Source organism: Maylandia zebra, linkage group LG14 (genome assembly GCF_041146795.1).
Source record: "Maylandia zebra isolate NMK-2024a linkage group LG14, Mzebra_GT3a, whole genome shotgun sequence".
NCBI classification, from domain to species: domain Eukaryota; kingdom Metazoa; phylum Chordata; class Actinopteri; order Cichliformes; family Cichlidae; genus Maylandia; species Maylandia zebra.
The window spans coordinates 6,014,808-6,033,100 of record NC_135180.1 but is presented as its reverse complement, the minus strand read 5'-3'; the positions used below and the strand labels follow the sequence as shown (position 1 = coordinate 6,033,100).

At 40.5% G+C, this 18,293-nt stretch overlaps 1 protein-coding gene across 3 annotated transcripts in view; it reads right to left on the bottom strand.

Annotated features, from left to right (window-relative positions):
• lrrc75a (leucine rich repeat containing 75A) overlaps positions 1–18,293 on the bottom strand; it is a 79,712-nt gene that overhangs the window by 8,067 nt on the left and 53,352 nt on the right. The gene's annotated exons all lie outside the window — the stretch shown is intronic.

The following is an 18,293-nucleotide window of genomic DNA, read 5'->3' as shown; positions in this document are numbered from 1 at the left end:
ATAATTCACTTTCTGACCATTTATCCACAAATAATTGTTATTGTGTAGCATTATATCAGCCGACTCCATTAGTCATAGAAGTGCTGCAGCTTCACAATTTTTACAACAACAGAATGGCAACGTGTGAATAAAAAAAAGGCAAAAGTGGATAAATCTTTCTTTCCTCATTTCCAAACTCAGTGACTCACATCGTCTGTGGCTGTGCAAGTACTGACTGAGATTCCACTTTTTCCACTTATAAACTCTTTCTGCCTGATTTAAAGTCTGTCCAGCTCACTGTGTGGAACTCATTGGATTTAAATGTAAAGTAACATAAGGCCAGAACTATCAGTGACACTAATAAGTCCTTGTGCAGTCCCTGGCAGAGAAAACTGTATTTAATATTCAGTCATGATAAGTCGTATCACGGCTACTTAATGAGATCCAACCATCCAAAGATCTCTGCCAACCACCATCCAACTCACACTTGTCTGTCTCAGACGTCTGAAATAAGCTTCAAAACTAGAAAACAATATGGCCACACTGCATAAGGTCAAGTACATTGGAAGCTAATGGAAACTACAAAAAGAGCAGGCTGGGGTTAAAGGGATATCTGGGGGCACACAAGCAGAGAGACAGACACACTGAAGGGATTTAAGGCTTAAGAAACTGAAGTGCGCTGAATTAAAAAAATTGCAATTGAGCATCAAATCACCCAAACCTTTATACTCTCCAACTGCACGGATGCAGCTAAAAATAAACCCAGCGGGTTGCCTGGTCGAGAATTACATAATGAACGGAGCACAAAGAATTCATCTGGGGTCGGGTGAAAAGGAAGAAGAATACTAATCAGAAGTTTCATTTTGCCATCTTGCAAGTGAAAACAAGCCGTCAGCCAGCACCAATTATTGCTTGCAAATAACACACACATTGTTGTGACGTTCTGGGACACACACAAAGGAGGATATTTAATTGAGGATTAACCCACTGGAGGTAAATCTGCTTCTACCAGCCACTATGGTGGTGCCACTGCCAAAACTTTGTGCCACGAGCGTTTACATCGATGGAACATGAGACCTTCAGCTCTGAGCAGCACAAAGTTTTCTGAGAAACAAGTAGCTGTGAGATATAATTGTTATCATCAACAGCTGAGTATGCTTATCTACTCACATACCAGAGGGACATGAGAGGCATCAAAGGCAGAGCAGCCTAAAGCAAAGCAGTGGGTCAAATTTAGACCTCCAAAAATGTTTTCCTCACTATCCCATACATTCCAGAAAGTCTTCTGTCGCCAGAATGTATTTTTAGTTTGATTTGTGTGGGGGAGGGGAACCTGCTGTCTGTCTCTGGTATTGGAGTGATGTGTTCATCCGTCTTTGTCACAGTGATGGTGGGGTCAGCAGAACCAGCATCCTATCGCTGGGGTTTTTTTCTGGGGGTCTTGCTCTAAAAAGGTCATATCTGTCACATATACAACCCGAGGCCAATGAAGGCCATACACATATAGCAAGAAACAGCTCTTTTAATTAGCATTAAATGCCATGATTTTCCATGTTGTCCCTTTATGTCAGGGGTGTCCCACCAAAGACTCCAATCTGACCCACTGAGCAAGTTTGGAAAATGTACAGACTTTTAACAATTTACTCATAAGTTTTACATCACAATAAAGACTGTAAAAAAGTAATAGATAAACAATAAATGACATTCCTGGTTTTTTTACTCTGTGGGTTCAAGTAAAAAAATGGAAAAAAAGAAGAAGAAATACTATACATTTTCCAATTTACAATTACAGGGCATTCATATCTTCATTTTACACATTTATTTCTTACACTTTAAGCTCTAAGAGTCTAAATCACAGCTATTAAATGTGTAGTTAGACTTCTTTTCACTAACAGAAAGGGGAGTTTCACTTATCCAGCCCACTTATGGCCAAAGTATGCGGCCCATGAAGTAAAATGAGTTTGACATCCTTGCTTTTGTACAGTGTTAGTATAGTGTATTTAAGTGCCTCTTGATGGGTTTGTGCTTCTCCCGTTTAGTTTTGTTTGCTTCTCTTGAATATCCACCTTCTGCCTCCATGTCCCTGAAACTCTGGTTTTTCAAACTCTGGATGTGAGGTGTATTTCTGTTGTCCAAGAGATGTTCCAGTGACTGTGAGAGTTTTTGTCTATCTGTCATGGCCCGGAGTCTGACTCCGTGTTTATGTTTAAATTTATTAATATTCTGTGGTTTTGTTTATTTTGAGTTGTTTGCGATTATCCCTAGTATTTTGTGTCCTCTGTGCTCTCCTGTTCCACATTTCAAGTTCATATGTTCTGTCTCCCCAGTCTGTGTTAAGTTTGCGTGTTTAGAGTTTTGTCTGTGTTTCCTGTTTTATTTTGAAGGTCCGTTTCTCTTGTCAGTGTTTCTAGTTTCGCTTCCCCTTGTCTCATTATGTCCAATTAATCCCACCAAAACTACAGTGAGGTTTTGTTTCCTCATGTCTTTGTACATTCAGTCGAAACCGTTTGAGTGAACTGCAAGTCACGTTTCTTTTTAAATTTACATTATACAGCCTACGTTTTAGTCCTGACCTTCTTGGATATTTGTATTAGGGGACTGAAAATATTTTCAGCCCTGATTCATACAGTTAAAACTAAAAAATCCTGTTCTAAAGATGCTGAATGTCTAAAGCAGCTTATATTTAAGTTTAACAAGCCAGAACTTGAGAATTTGGGGCTTTTTTTTTTTGTTAAAAATTTATACTATCACTTCTCCAGCCTTGCACAGGTCTACAGGGTTTGTCACTTGGAATATTCTCACCTCACAAGGAATGTAGAGCAAAGACAGTAAGATCCTTGTAAAGGGAACTAGAATCAATCAGATCCTTCAGGTGGATGCTGGCGTGAGTGACATGCTGAAAGCAGCAGCAAGAAGCAGCACCGCATTCAAGTGAGCGATGTGGAAGCGGCTATGCAGCAAAACAAGCAGATCACTGATAGTTCACATACACCGACATGACTGAACACTGGATATGTGTTGCGGTGAGACCAGTATGTCATGTGAGCAGAGCTGCCCGTAAAATCCTTTCATCAAGCATCCATTAAATTACAACTTTACAGACTTTTGGACAAATTCCAATGAAAATGCAAACAGACTTGCAGCACGCTGTGTTCTCCAATCGACAGTGTGCAGCTGCAATTTCAGCCTCTGGCCTCAATGTGACAGACGGCATGTTAACAGCCTGGATAGCTCTCGTCTGGTTTCTGCCCCTTTCACATCCTTTATCTCTATTTGTAATGGATATGCCTTTCTGGGATGGGATTTGATGAATTCCCCGAAGAAGTATGCAGCCTGACATCTTAAGGGATCTTAGCATGTCAGTGCAATTTCTTTCCTCAGTTACTAAGAAAATTGTAGGATTGTACAACACTTTAGCGATGTAGCAAACTAAATGTAGAAAAAGGTTGTTTTAGCAGCAGCTAAATCCTGACACAGAAGCCCAGCCACTGGAGTCTGTTTAAATCAAGCCACCATATTCTGGTATGCGTATTAATCCACTGCTGCAAATAGTCCCTAACATTGATGCTGGTATTTGTGTGAGTAACCTTTGCTAAAACCTACAGGAGCAGTTTTAGAAAATGGCAGTCTTAATAAGTTATATAATCACCAATCAAATGTGAATTAGTGATATTAAAGATTCAATAATGTTGGCGACATCACAGTGAGGTGCAAAGTTTCACTCAGATTTCCACTTGCACAGAAACCGCTCATTATACTGATACCGACTGCTGGCATGGGTGGAGAGCTGGACCGAAATAGATCCCTGAGGTGTTCCCTAAGGATCAATTTTTTTGATCTGATGACACATGACCTCTGAGGCTGCTGTCTGACGAATTTCAAATATCAGAATCTTTTACTGCTAAACCAGGATCAAAACTGAAACCGGCCTTAAAACTGTCAAAGTTTCATATTTTTATGCAGTGCTCCATCAGCTGCAGCTCCAACGGCAAATGCAGGTCCATGTCATAGTCCAGCACTGGTTTCATGGTGTTTCGGACTCCGTAACACTCTGGGTCTAGGATGAACTGAGCAGAGGTTTCTCCGCTCTTGGGTGGAGGGCTAGTGTTTCCGCCCTTCAGCCTGACCACCTGCATCTCATCACCGGCCAGCTTCAGCACCCAGTCTCTGCCAGGCTGCTTCTTCAGTGTTTCTCCATGTAATTTCGGTCTCTGCATAAGTGTGCAGGAACCAGCTCTCAAAGGGTCCTTCAGACTGGATGGATTGTTGTAACTGGCTAGCAATGACTTTTAATTGGTCAAAATAAGAGTCAAGTAAATCACTTGAGTATGGTGGTGGTCTTTCTGATGGGAAAAAAAATGGTAATGCATATGACCAAATGTGGTTTGTACAGCAGTTAATATAACTGGAAGCTTGGCCATTTAAAAAACAAACACACAAAATAACTGTCTTTGGAAAGCGGTTAATGGAAAGGCCTAGGATTGCAGTAGCCTGTATAATGGCGCACGCAAGTACAAATTATTGTATTTTCTCACACCGTTTGTTGACAGTGAGAGAAAAATAGTCCACCTCTAGCTACTTACATATGTACTTTATAATTCCTTACAGGAAACAAACTTAGAAATAATGCAAATAGGGTGGAAAAAAACACCGCCAGGCTATTGTGGCCACCCCTCACAATCTGGGTATCAGACTTCCTCCCACATTGGCCCAAGAGGTTTGTGCGGAAACCCAGCTCAACGCAGCAGCCCATTTCCTCCTTTCTAAGTGAAAGTGTGCTAATTAGTTAACACAGCTGGTGCAGCAATGCCCTCAGCTCTCCATTACACGTGGTTTGAAACCGTTGATCTAATTGATAGAGCTCATAATCTCCTCCCATGCTCACTGCTCCACCCCAGCCCAGCTCTGTCTGTGCGGAATGTTTTTCTGCCCTGAACAGGAAACAGACAAACACACACAATTGTAGAAAACATTTATACACTTATCAGCCTGAGGGCTATCTTCAATCATAGCCCTCCGTCTGATGTGTCATCAGCTTGGACAAATGTTTCTGGACTACTTTCCCATGGTTTGCCGCCCTCCCCGGTTTAAAATAATAAATAGAACAGGCAAGCCTTGCAGTGTACCCAAAACAGATAAGATGCTGAGAGAGCTCATGATACATTTGGCTTCAGATCAGAATCCCACGCTTTAGAGAAAAAGACACCCCCCCCCCCCCCGATCAAGCTGAGATCCCCTCTCCCCCAGATGAAAAACAAACAGGAAGATGGTAGGGTAGGTCATTTGAGGCATATAGACCAGAAATGTAGACTTTTGACAGTACTGCTTTGGAAGTATTATATTAGAGGGTCACAGATACTGTTGTTTTGTTTATCAGAACACCAGTGGAGCACATTACAAAGACCTGTATTAACAAATGTAATTTAAATCATTTAATCTCAAGGTGCTTGTTGATAAAACACCAACAAGGTCATGTTCCTCTATGAACAGAGAGCTGGTGAGTGTGGGAAAGAAGAACTCCTTGTTCACAAGAAGACTCCACCAGCAGAGCCTGGATCAGCCACCCACATGACTGGTTGGGAGTGCGGAAAAAGAGAGCAAAGAAGTGCACAGAAAGTAAAAAGAGCCAAACTTGGACTAGGAAAACACACCTACAGTCTGCTTTGGAAATCTCATTGTGTTTCTTTTCTTTTTCTTTTCTTTCAAAAAGAGTGTACAAAATCTGAATAAAAGTAAAATAAGTAGTAGTTAATAACACTTTTATGGCCCTTGTCATAGTATGTCAGTCACATTGAGATAACAATAAAAGATTACTGTCAGTAATAGAATTATTTGGCTTGAACTTACAATATGATCCTTTAAATATCCTTACTGTAAACACAGTTAGCCAAAAGGTTCTTTCAGCTGCTCCTTTACTCAAAAGGGGTCACCACAGCTGGAAGCACCACGTCTTAATTTGACAGTTTTTACTTTTTTAACAGTCACCCTTCCTGATGCAACTTCTAAGCTTTTTGTCTATTTTTTTGCACCAGTGATCCTTCCCTTGTTGGGCAAATGTGCAAACCCCTACACTATTAAGCTAAGTTTAAATTTCACTCACAATCATAATATGAAACAATAACATGAAGTCTGACACTGCGGTGGTTCAATGGCTAACACTGTTGCCTAGCAGCAAGAAGCTTTGTATTTAACCTTCCTGTGGTGTGTCCAAACACATGCATGTTAGATTAGCTGGTGGTATGGTACATGGACCGCAGGTCAGAGTCAAGAGTACAGTCACATTACTGAAGTGCATCATTAAGCCCCCCCGTCCATCACTCCTATTGCAGACACCAGCCTTTTCCTCCTTTTCTTAGACTCAGGGCAGCCTGGTCACTACACTGACTCACTACACCTTCTTGTGGTGCAAACCAGTATTACAAAGAAATTACAGTCCAGACATGTTTTAAAATGTAGTTAATATCTCTGCAGCGCATCACATAGATGTTTCTGATATAAATGACAACTTCATGTCAGTTGTTTCTTCACATTATGTTGATAGTTTTAGTTAATTTTAAAAGCTTTAAACTATTTTCATTTACAGTACCTTTAATTCTTCTTATAGCTCTGTGGGGTGCTATTTGCCTTGAACACACTGTCATTCTTGAGTATGAGCTGGATGTGACCCGGTATGGCCTAACTGAATGTGAATATTATAATATGTTATAATCTAATCTATTATCCATGATCATATTTGGAGTTCCCAACGTTCCCATGCTGATAGAGGTTACACAGGTCATCGGACTAATTATAACACTGTATGTTACTCCTTCACTTTTCCCCTGATGTGTGGTCTGTATGGAAAAAAAACCCAAAACAGGGGCCTCATCATTGCCTGAATTTCATATCGCATCTCAGAAAGTGCCAGTTTTGTCCCGGCGCATCTTCAGTACGTCACTGTGGGGCTGCGTTTCACCTCCATCCCTGCACCATCCTCTTCGTGTCTGTCTCATTCTGACTGCATCTCTCGATACGATCTGTCCAGCTACATATATATCTCCGTAAACCCACATCACACACACACACAATCTTCTCTGCATGATCACTTCCGCTGAAAGATCTGAAACCACCCGCTTCTTTCCCAAAAAAGATTCACAAGGTGAAACTAGGTAAAGCTGTGGCATCCTCTTCAGACAGGAAATGTATATAAACCCAGCAGGGGAGGCTGGGATGTATACTATATTAGACAATGTTCTTAATACAGATTCAAATCCTGACCTTTTTTTTCTGCTCTACCTGCCTGCCTGTGTGTCTGTCCGCATCACAGATCATTTATCACCCCGTCAGCTGGTGTGTGTGCTCTGTGCTGTGACAGAGAAGGTGACGATCACAAACCCTCTTCGTTGGCTCCTGTGGAATGAGGCATAGAAGTTCTGAGTTCTGCTGTTACCTCACAATCGAGCAGAGAGAACTTTTGTGATATGTTCGTGTGAGACATTTCAAGAGTCGTTACTGACTCCTCTCCAGATGCCTAGATCTCTAGTTGTATCCAATCATTCTCCATCAGGAGCCGCATTTATGCAGAGCCACTTTCCAAGTAATCACTACAGCATTTGATTAGGATGATTTCAGCCAGAGAGAAGTGAGCTGGGGAAGTATGTATTATTAGACAAAACACTAAAACCACCTGATGCTGTGCAGGTCTGCCAAAACAGCTCTGAGCTGCCGCAGGACCCATGGGAGTTTTGCTTTGCAGTGATGTTTAGGTGGGCGCTAGGTGTCAAATCAAAGCCTTCAGTTTTCCAGCAGATCGCTGTGTTTCAGCATGATGATGGGTGTTATTCACATGTCACTGGTGTTAATATTGTGGCCGATCATCAATTTCTCATGAAACAGTGTGATGTCTGTTTTTCCATCTTATTCAGGTGACGCACACGCGTATCTCCCTGGTGTATGTGTTCAAGTAGCTGAATCACAAACACCCGGTGACTCATGTAAAGCTCTCAGCTTCCTTGGATTCTTTCACCGATATTCAATGTTATATTTACATTTATATTTTTATGAAGTGAAGTGTCTTTTTTTTAAGTATTCTATGGACCATTTATGAATTAACACAGCAACTAGTAGCTGGAAAAACTGAACCGATATTTTTCACAAGTGTTTGGTCGGTGCTGTTGACCCATCCATCCACCCCAACATCTCTGTTGCTTCGACTTATCAACGTGGTCCTGACATTTATTCCATTCGAAGGCCCTGACACCATGAAACATGTAGCTTTAGACTGTAATAAGGCACTTTATGGGGTATTTGCAGTTTGAAAATTACTTTGAAAGCTGACTTGCAGCATAATCAGAAACTATTTGGAATTTTCTGCTTCATTTTCTTTCATATGTGAATCTGGACGTAATCAGCATGTTGAAACTAAAAATGTTTTCAGTTAAACAGCTGTTCTGTCTACAAAAATCACAAAACCATACCTATTCAATTTTTCAAAAGCAGCAGCTTTTTTAAATTTTAAATTTGTTTTGTGAGCAGCAAAACCACACGATTTATATTTACTCAACTATAAATTCACTGTAATTTACTGAAGCACATTTGCTAATTTCCACATTTATTCCAGTGTGTTTTGGAGTCTAATGATGAAGTCTGCACTCTGGTGAATCAATTTAAAGCCTCAGTTCTTAATTATGTTTTAGATATAATAAAATAAATTCACTATTTACTTATGCTAAATAAATAATTATGATCCAGTCCAATAGGACATCTAATTGAGAAGTTTGGGAAACAGACTGGCAACCAGTCCAGGGTGTTCCCTGCTTCCCACCCACTGTCTCCAAGGATAGCCTCTAGCTACAGTGTGATCTGAGGAAAAGTAGCTTTGAAAATTAGCCAATTATAAACTAAATAGGATTAATTGCCTATCGACACCTATTGGTCACAGGTCCTGTATGCGTTAGAAAATTGCCCTTTGTCTCCAGAGGATAAGTCAGCAGAATGGGCAATAGGCTTGACAGCCAATTTTTCCACATAGCAACTAAACAACAAGCAACTAAAGGGCACCAACAACTGCAAATACATACATGTATGTTTTTGTGGCCTCTCATGGCCAACTGCTGATTACTGCATCTTTAAGTGCCAGATACTCTGAGCTCTAATCAATTTTCACTCTTATAGGAAAAAAAAAAGTTTGATATAATCAAAGATCAGAGATATTTTTTTTAGCCTAATAATGTCCAGAACAAACAGTGACTGCAGCAGATAGTTTCCATTCAGTGATGCATCTAGAAAATACACTGAGATCAACTGAAAGCAGCTCTGTACAAAGTGTCTTTATCTGTGCCGAGCAGTGGTGGGGCTCAGTGGGTAATACCATTATTCACACGGCTACAAGAGGTCATTGGTCCACTGCGAATAAATATGAGTCACAACAGATGACAGTGTTGTATCGTGCAGGAGGACAGGGCTGCAGAGGAAAAAAAGCAAAGCCTTAGTCCCGCTTTCTCGGATTCCAGTGTACTTAAGTATGCATATTCAGCCATGCCAATGCCTTTATAGTGTGACTGCTGAGGCTTTATGTCACTGTTCAGCTGTCGGCTTTACTTCACAGACACAAACAGCAAAGGTTACATTTGAATTTCCTGGCGTCACCACAATGCTTTATCTGACTGGGCTGATCATGTTTCCACCAGTATGTGCTTTGCAGACGAGAGTGGACAGACCCTTTGGCGCTTTTCTTTTCTGAAGCAACAAGAAGGTGCCGGGATGTAAGCGTTTTGGTTCATGACGCCATCTGGCCGCACAAATTCACTGTTTCTTCTGAGCCTTTTGAGAGCACATCATTAAAATGAGCCTGAATCACCTTTTCTCCTGGATCTCCTGCTCTTGCTGCATTGCCATTGGTTGTGTGCTCATCTCCTATATTTTTAGAAATGGGTGCTTCATTGTTTCCTCTTTTCTTTTCCGTGTGCTGCTAGCAGACATTGTAAAAGGCAGATCAGTCTCTGGGTGACCGTGCTGTACAATTTCAGAACCACAGAGGGCAAAGAGAATGATTCATAGGGCGAGTCGGGGGGGGAAAAAGATTAGGATTAAAGCGGAGAAAGGAAATAAATCCAAGTGCTTTTGAAGTGCTGAGATAAATTCTGAAACTTCATTATCTCCCGACTGTACGTTATAGCTGGCATTAATATTTCAGTGCTATTCTGATTAACAAATGGACGTTCAGATTCAAAAGATACATTTTTAAAGCATTTTTTTTCATACCCAAAGCAATCCAGCATACATGCACTAAAGTTTTTTAATAATCCAAATTTGCAATTACCTACTTCTTACAATTAAAGGAAAATGAGACAAAAGGGTTTAGGGGTAACTCCACCTGGTCATTACATTAGTGTGGATATTAAGGCCTTTACTAAGCTGTTACTTTACCTGATTCACTCAGTCTTGTATCTTGTTCCTCAGGATGATTTGCTGTCCAACTATAATAGCAGTCGTTGTCCAGCAGCTCAAATTTTAGAAAAGCAGATTTGAGAAGCACAGCTGAAATAGCATTTTTATGACATTAACAATATAACCACGAATCTTCCTCCACTATTGTTCAATTTTAGGCCAAGACCATAACAAATGCATCCGTATCTAATGAGAATTTGATGGTTTGATCCAGGAGTTGAAGCTGTATCACAACTACTTTCATACATATGTCAGGATGTTAGTGGGACAGTTTGAGCTCTTGATGGCGACTGACCCGGAGCCGCACCTAGCTGTGTGTCTGAGGTTAAACAGGATTATTTTATTATTTTCACATCACTGTATATTCAGTAACTGTGTGTGTTTTGAGCTAGGAGCACACTTGTTACCAAATGCAGTGGTCTGAAAAAAGAAAAAAAAAGGGCTGCAAATTCGCCCAGCAAAATTACGTGGTCGTGTGAATGGCTGCATTAAGAAAAGCTGACTCAGGCCAGATGTGATTCCTTTTTTTTGTGTGTGTGTCTCTCCCATTTGGTTCTTTAGCCATCAGATGTGATTCCTAAATATCACAACACACCTGATATCTGGTCTATAAAGTGTAGACCTGAGCTGGTACAAAAAGACTTACCCTGAGTCAGCGCCCATAAAAGTTGGCCCATAAAAGATCTAGCTGTAGACATTCATATGTATCTGGATAGATAACAGAGCAAGGCCAAAAAGTAAGCCAAAGCTGTGGTCATCCCTGAAGAATGAATACAACTCAAAAGTTCTTACACTGTATAAACACACTTAAGGCTTTAGCTACCTTAGCTTTTCTAAGTGAGTTAACCTGAAGTTAAACATTTCAAACTTGACTCACTAAATATGAGAAAAGACAGCATAAAAAATAGACTTGAAAAGTGAAGCTAATGTGGAAAGGCTTTACGCCTGCATACTTAATGGTCATCTTGATCTTCTATAGTCCGTTCCATAAATCAGTTTATGGCTCAGTCACTCATTGCAGGTCACGATTTAAAAAAAACAAAAACAAAAAACATATGTAGTCAATTTTTGTAAATTTGGGTCATTTTAAGTGTCAGAAGTGTAAAATATCCTTTGCCTCGTGACTTGTGATTAAGAAGTTGTCAACCAGTGAGCGTGCTGTTCACAGACAGATCCACCCCTCGCTCACCACATCTGCTTATGCAAATGCAACCAAGAAACCCAGCAAGGACTCTTTTTCTGAGAGAGGAGATTTAAACTATTTAAACTTAAAGCCAAGATCTACATGACAGTCATACGGCCGGTGGCCCTATATGCAACGGAATGCTGGCCAGCCACCAAGAAACACGAGCAGATCCTCAACGAGACAAAGATGCTCAGGTGGATGGAGCGCTTAACCCGCCTGGATCGTGTGACAAACGAAGATGTTCGAAAACGAGTCGGAGTTGCCACGATTGAAAAGAAGATGAGGGAAATGCGCCTACATTTTGGCACGTCATGCGCAGCGAGGAGGATTCGGTGTGAAGAACAGCCCTCCGACCGCGAGGAAGACCGAAAAACCGGTGGATGGACGCAATCACCGAAGATATGCACGCAGTGGATCTCACCCCAGAGGACACTCAAGACTGATCCAAATGGAGAAGACAGAGTCACGCAGCGGACCCCGTGCTGGGAAGAGGCGAGGAAAGAGGAGGAGGAGGAGGAGATTTAAACTATGTTTAAAAAATACAAAAAAACCCCGCAATACAGTGCTCACTCTTTGCCTCCCTTATTCTGCTCATTTACAAGCATATAAAGACACTGTGATTTTTAAGGCCCTATTTTCACAAAAACTTATTTATAAAGAATAACAGAAGGAACAGTTACTACCAATAACACATGCTGCATCTTTATTTTTTGATCTTTATTGCATAAACCCATCCTCACTAGAGGGATAGAGACTATTTCAATTGACTGTTGCGCAGGTACTATTGTGGGAAACTGGAACCCCGTATCTCAACTGGTAACAAGGTTTTTCAGGCACTTCATGAATACTTTTGTAGGAGTCTCAGAGTGAGACAGAAGGGACTTCTGACATTTGTAACTTTGAAAACTTGACTAAAGAAAGGGAAAACACGCAAAAGCGTAGTATGGCCGTTCGTTTGGAGGAATGCTAGCAACTTGCTGCTTAGCATAGTGCCACATTAGCAGCTAAAGACACACACATTTCCCTCAGGAATTCATACTAGACCTTATTTAAGACTTTGTAAGACTCTGTTAACCTTCCTCTACAGTCACAGTCTTCATCACCAGCTCATCTATATAATGCTTTAAACAAAAGCAACATCGATGGAGCGTGAAAGGATACAAGCTGGCAAATCGATGACTTCCTACAGGTGGGAAAATGGGTTAGAAACAAGAACGGATATTTTCCAATAATTGCCTCTTCTCTGTCTGACAGGTGATTCTGTCAAGTCACGCTGGCCATTCGTCTTTATCATCTGCTCTTGCTGAGTGTACCTTCAAATATCAGAATGTCACATGTTTGCCACTCATTGTTCAGATTGGCTGAACAATGAATGAAGCTTTCTTAATTTTTTACATCTCCCCTGACATACAGAAATCTAAATATAAGCAATGGTAACACCCTCTCTGCCTGGTTTTGCCTCCTGGTGATGGGAAGCAGACGAAGGAGATATAGAGTCAAGAAAGGCCAGGGCGAGGCACAGACAACCTGAGTCAACACTCAGCTTCTCTCTGGGCTGGCTGTCAGAGCTCAGGTGGGAGGCAGCCTATAAATCTGTTGGCAGGGCAGCGACACCCAGCCAGTCAGCAGGCGGCAGACACATGGCTGGCAGAGAGACCGGTACAGAGACAGACGGACAGAAAGGAGAAGACTGAGGAAAAATAGATGGCAAGACAAGGTACAGGGCGTGCCACTGTCTGAGGTTGTGTGTGTGTGTGTGTGTGTGTGTGTGTGTGTGTGTGTGTGTGTGTGTGTGTGTGTGTGTGTGTGTGTGTGCGTGCGTGTGTGTGCAGGCAGGTTAGTGTGTGTTTCCATGGCAAAGAGTGCTGTGGTCAAGCAAAACCTCTGCAAGACCTCATTATTTCCCTTCCAACATCATGAAAAACAAACGAGCCATTTGGAAAAAACACAACAAAGGACACAAGGGAGACAAGACAGAAAGAAACTCAGATCTACGTTCAGTTGGTTGGCATACAGGAAGTTGTTTACACGCTGGTTACTGTAACTAGTCAGTGTCTTGCCAGGTAAAGTTTTATGACTAGCTGCTTCTAAATCACTGTGGGATCCACACAGTCCATATGACTGCAGTGCAGTAAGTATCCAGATGCTAGTTTTACTAGCAGTGACTTTAATCCTCTAAGTCTAACTAACACATTCTGAAAGTGTGCAATTTGTATTGGTAGAATTTGTGTCTTTCTGAGAAACACTGTGATTGCAATTTCTTCAGCTAATAAGAGTACGTTGCCAAAAATGAGGTGCTCAAACAATCCCTTTCATATATAGTTGCATAGTGTTTGCAGCCTGCCTGGATCCAGTCAAGGCTGCAAGTCAGAAACTTAACACCACAACTCCACTAAGGCATGACAGTAGATTGTTATTTTAAATTTTTGATTATGAGCTCTAGGTGTTGTGGTGTGGAGGTATATGAAATGAAATATGGATATAGTACCAATATTTTAACACGTCCTGTAACTGTTGTTTTTATGCTTTCGTACAGCTGTGATTACAGATTCTGACCCACTCCATACATTTGTATTTTAAGTTTAATCAGTTTGATAAAAAGAAAAAAATACAACACAATAAAAATGTAATACAGCAAAAATAAGTTATGCTATTTGTATATGTGCAGTACTTTGTGAACCCTGGTTTATTTAAATTACTTTAAAAATGAAGGCTGCATGGTATGGACATATGGCACAAATGCCCAGCATAAATTACTCATGTTAAATTGCACAATTATCGGCATCCTACAGAGCTTCCCAGATAACACCATTTCAGATTAGCAGGTAAGCTAAAGGATGAAGAGCAGCCAGTGTGGTCCATGTTCTGCTATCCTCTATGCTGTTGCATGCTGGGGGAGCAGGCTGAGGGTTGCAGACGCCAATAGACTCAATAAACTGATCCGTAAGGCCAGTAATGTTGTAAGGATAAGATAAGATAAGATAAGATAAGATAAGATAAGATAAGATAAGATAAGATAAGATAAGATAACCTTTATTAGTCCTGGATGGATGGAGCTGGATTCCCTTAATGTGGTGTCGAATGTTGTCCGAGATAAAGACAATTTTGGATAATACCTCCCACCCACTCCATGACATGCTGGCTAGCCACAGGAGCACGTTCAGTGAGAGACTGAGATTACCAAAAAGCACCACTGAATGACACAGGAAATCATTACTGCCCGTGGCCATCTCCCTGTACAACTCCTCCATCTAATACACTGTAAACACTGCAATAGTTACACCCTTTTTGCTCATGCTCTTTCTACTCTGTATTATTCCTGCCAACATTCTTGACATTTATTATTGAGTGATTTGTATATATTGTTCTATTTCTTAAATTTCTTAAATCTGTAACATATTGTATTATTAAATAGTCTAGTCTGTTTCTGTTACCTGTTATTTATACTGGAGCAACTGTAACCTACATAATTTCCTTAGGGAAATTGTAAAGTACGCTGATTCTGATGCTGATTAATAATTAAAACAACATTTTTAGATCTAACAGTATTTTATGTCATTCTTATGGCATATCTACTCCAAGGCTCTTCTTCTGCATGCACATTTTCAGGAGCTGAAATCAGCGGAGGACCATCGGTTTAAAAAAACTATCTACAATGTCCATCAGAGTCTAGCAAAGCAACCTGTAACTGAATCACAACAATATGACTAATAGCTTTATGACGACGTTTTTCTTTTCCAAATAACCAACAGATATCATGACAACACTGCTCTCAATGATACTATCTCATGAAGTTTGACATTTTGGCGCACTGATGGGAAAAAAACAAGACAAAAAACAAAACTAACCTGTGTGTTACACATATTGTACTAACAGCACTCTCAGACACTATACAGTATTATCTAAAAGATTACTGTGTTTTAACCTAATACCCTAACTGATGCAGTTAGAAATGAGCAAACATATTACAGTATGAGGAAATGACTTTGGCCATGTCCACACTAATACGTTTTCATTTGAAAATGCATCTTTTTCTCTCAGTTTTGGCCTTCCGTCCACACTAAGATGGCAGAGGACGTTACACAACAGTTGTTTTGTTTGCTCTCAATTTTGACAGCCCTATTAAAGATTAATATTAGTTTGTACAATTCTCTTCAGCTTTTGCAACTTTGTACTTTTGTGTTACTCACAGCAACAACTCCACCTCATTGTTAGTCCATTTAATAAACTCTGTGCTTTTCCTCAACATTTTGCCGCGACGTTTCAAAGAGCCGGAAAGTAAATAAACGGCAGACAGAAATGAGGCAGGTTGAATCGGTTTGTGTTTTATGCATGCACAGTATTAGAACATAAGCGTTTTTGGCCGTTTCAATGTGGACGCACATGAAACGGTCGTGAAAACGACTGAAAATGATAGTGTGGACGTGGAGCGTTTTCAGACAAAAACACCGTTTTCAAATGTATCCGGGCTAGTGTGGACACAGCTTTCGTGTATGGCATTTAAATTTGACACCAGAGGTCTGTGTTCATTTTCTGTTCCACTTATTTTATTTTACCGAGAGAGGTTAATTTACCCATAATTTAACGTAAGTTTACTACTAGTAGTTATGAAGGCCAAAATTAAAAAGCAAACAAACAAGATTTCATTGACAGAATGAAGTAGCTGTGTTAGTAATCTGGCCTAAAGCTCTTAATGTTTAGTGATGATATTTGTGGCGAGTGCGAGCTGTTGAGTTTTTCTTTTCTGTCTCCTGGCTGATTCTTCCCACCCAGAGCACAACTTCAACCAAACACAGCTGACAGGCATGTGAAGATGCCTCTTTTTGAGGCATGATGTCTTGTTCTAATGTGGCTAAAAAAGTAAGCAGACCCCGAGAATATACGCTGTCACACTGTTTACCTCACAGTTTTCTCTGCGGGGGTTCAAACCTCAGAGTAAAGCAGAGAGGATGTCTGCTGGCTGCTCCGCACATTCAGCTGTGCAGCTGCCTCGTTTCAGACCACTGAGAGGACTTACTGAGGACACTGAAAGGAGCTGTTGTTAAGCAGCCAGACCGCTAACAGTAAGCCTTCACAACTATTCTCGATGAATAGACAATAAAAAAAGTGCCAGCCGTGATTTACATTTTATATGCAGTCATTCTGTATAGCAGCAATGACTGCTGAAGTGTCTTTAGCTACTGTCATCTCACAGAAAATTCTAATCAGCTCGGATAAACAGAGCTGCAAGGAGTGCTGTGCAATACAGCAAGTTTGGTACCGATCCGATGTCAAGTAAATACAGGGTCAGATACAAACACTGACACCAATCTAGGAGTCTAATAACTTTTATGATATTTCATCTGAAAGAAAAAACTACTTTTCAATCCAAGAGGAAGAAGTAGTTTTCTTGGAGGCTCACCAGCTTTTCAAAGTTTCCTTTACGTATGAAAAACGCTCGGCTTTACAGGTTAGACGTGTGAAAGAGTTAGTCACTTCTGAGTCATGATGTTGGCTGCTCCTATGTGTTTAACATTAGGTGGAGATTATATCAAGTATTCTGAAAATTTTAAAATTGCTTCAGAAATGATTAAAAATGTCATCTGTAAACAGACATTAAAAAGCATGTTTACAGCCTGATCAAAGCACAGCTTTAGTATCTATAGCTCAGGGCTGCACAATCCATTGAATTTTGATTCTAATCACAGTTTCGAGCTTCCCATAAGTTAAATTAACACAATCAAGACAAAAAGCAAATCAAGCGCTTCCTAAATCAGTGCCTGATCATGTGGAATATCATCCACTGTTTGAAAATACTTTACATTTACGTAATGTTAACCAAGGTCAAATTCCAGGCAATGTTGTAGAGTTTTGCCTGCGTCAGAGAGCATCACAGCTAACTTAATCAACCGTCTGAAAACACATCACAAACTGCAGCATAACCAACGCATGAAGAGCAAGAAAAACAAAGCAATGCTTATGTGAATTATCCAACATGAACTCAGATGCCCATAAAAAGTGGTTCTGTACAATTCATGCATATGCATCCAGCTCACAAAGACAATCACCAATCAATCACGTTCCATTTAGCCAGAGATATGTGCCCAATAAACATGGAGAGTAACAGAGGATTCAGGGAAACGGTCAGCATGATGGACAAAAGATATGTTGTTCCCTCGTGCAATTGTTTTTCCAGTGTTTACAAAACGTCACAGGGGAAAAGGACGGGAATCTCACAGCCGTTGAGTGCTACGAGTTTTATTCACATCCATCATGCAGGTACAATGGATGGATATTTTGGCTTCAAGGAGATGATCTAAGGTCAGGTGACCTCACATTATTTGTCTGCAGAGATAAAACACGATTGCTTGAAAAGTTTAGAATAAACTGTTTTTGCTTTTTTTTTTTTTTTAGGTGATATTGATAATATAGCATTATTATCACCTTTAACATCTGTCCTGTTCGGCAGTTGTAACAAGCAGCAGTCACGGTCTGAGTGTTTTGTTGTGCCAAATTTATTTGCTTTCCCAGGAGGAGCACTGTGGACTTTTGATGGAGGTTAGCGCTCTCGGAGTTCTTCAGATTTTCTTTATGTTTTTCTTTTTATCTCCTTTCGATGCGCTGAATTTAGGCAAATAAGAAGGACTGATTTTTTTTCTCAATGCAAAGATTTGTGCATTAGTAGGAAAGTCGCACCACGTGGATGTGAAAGCAGTGTTTA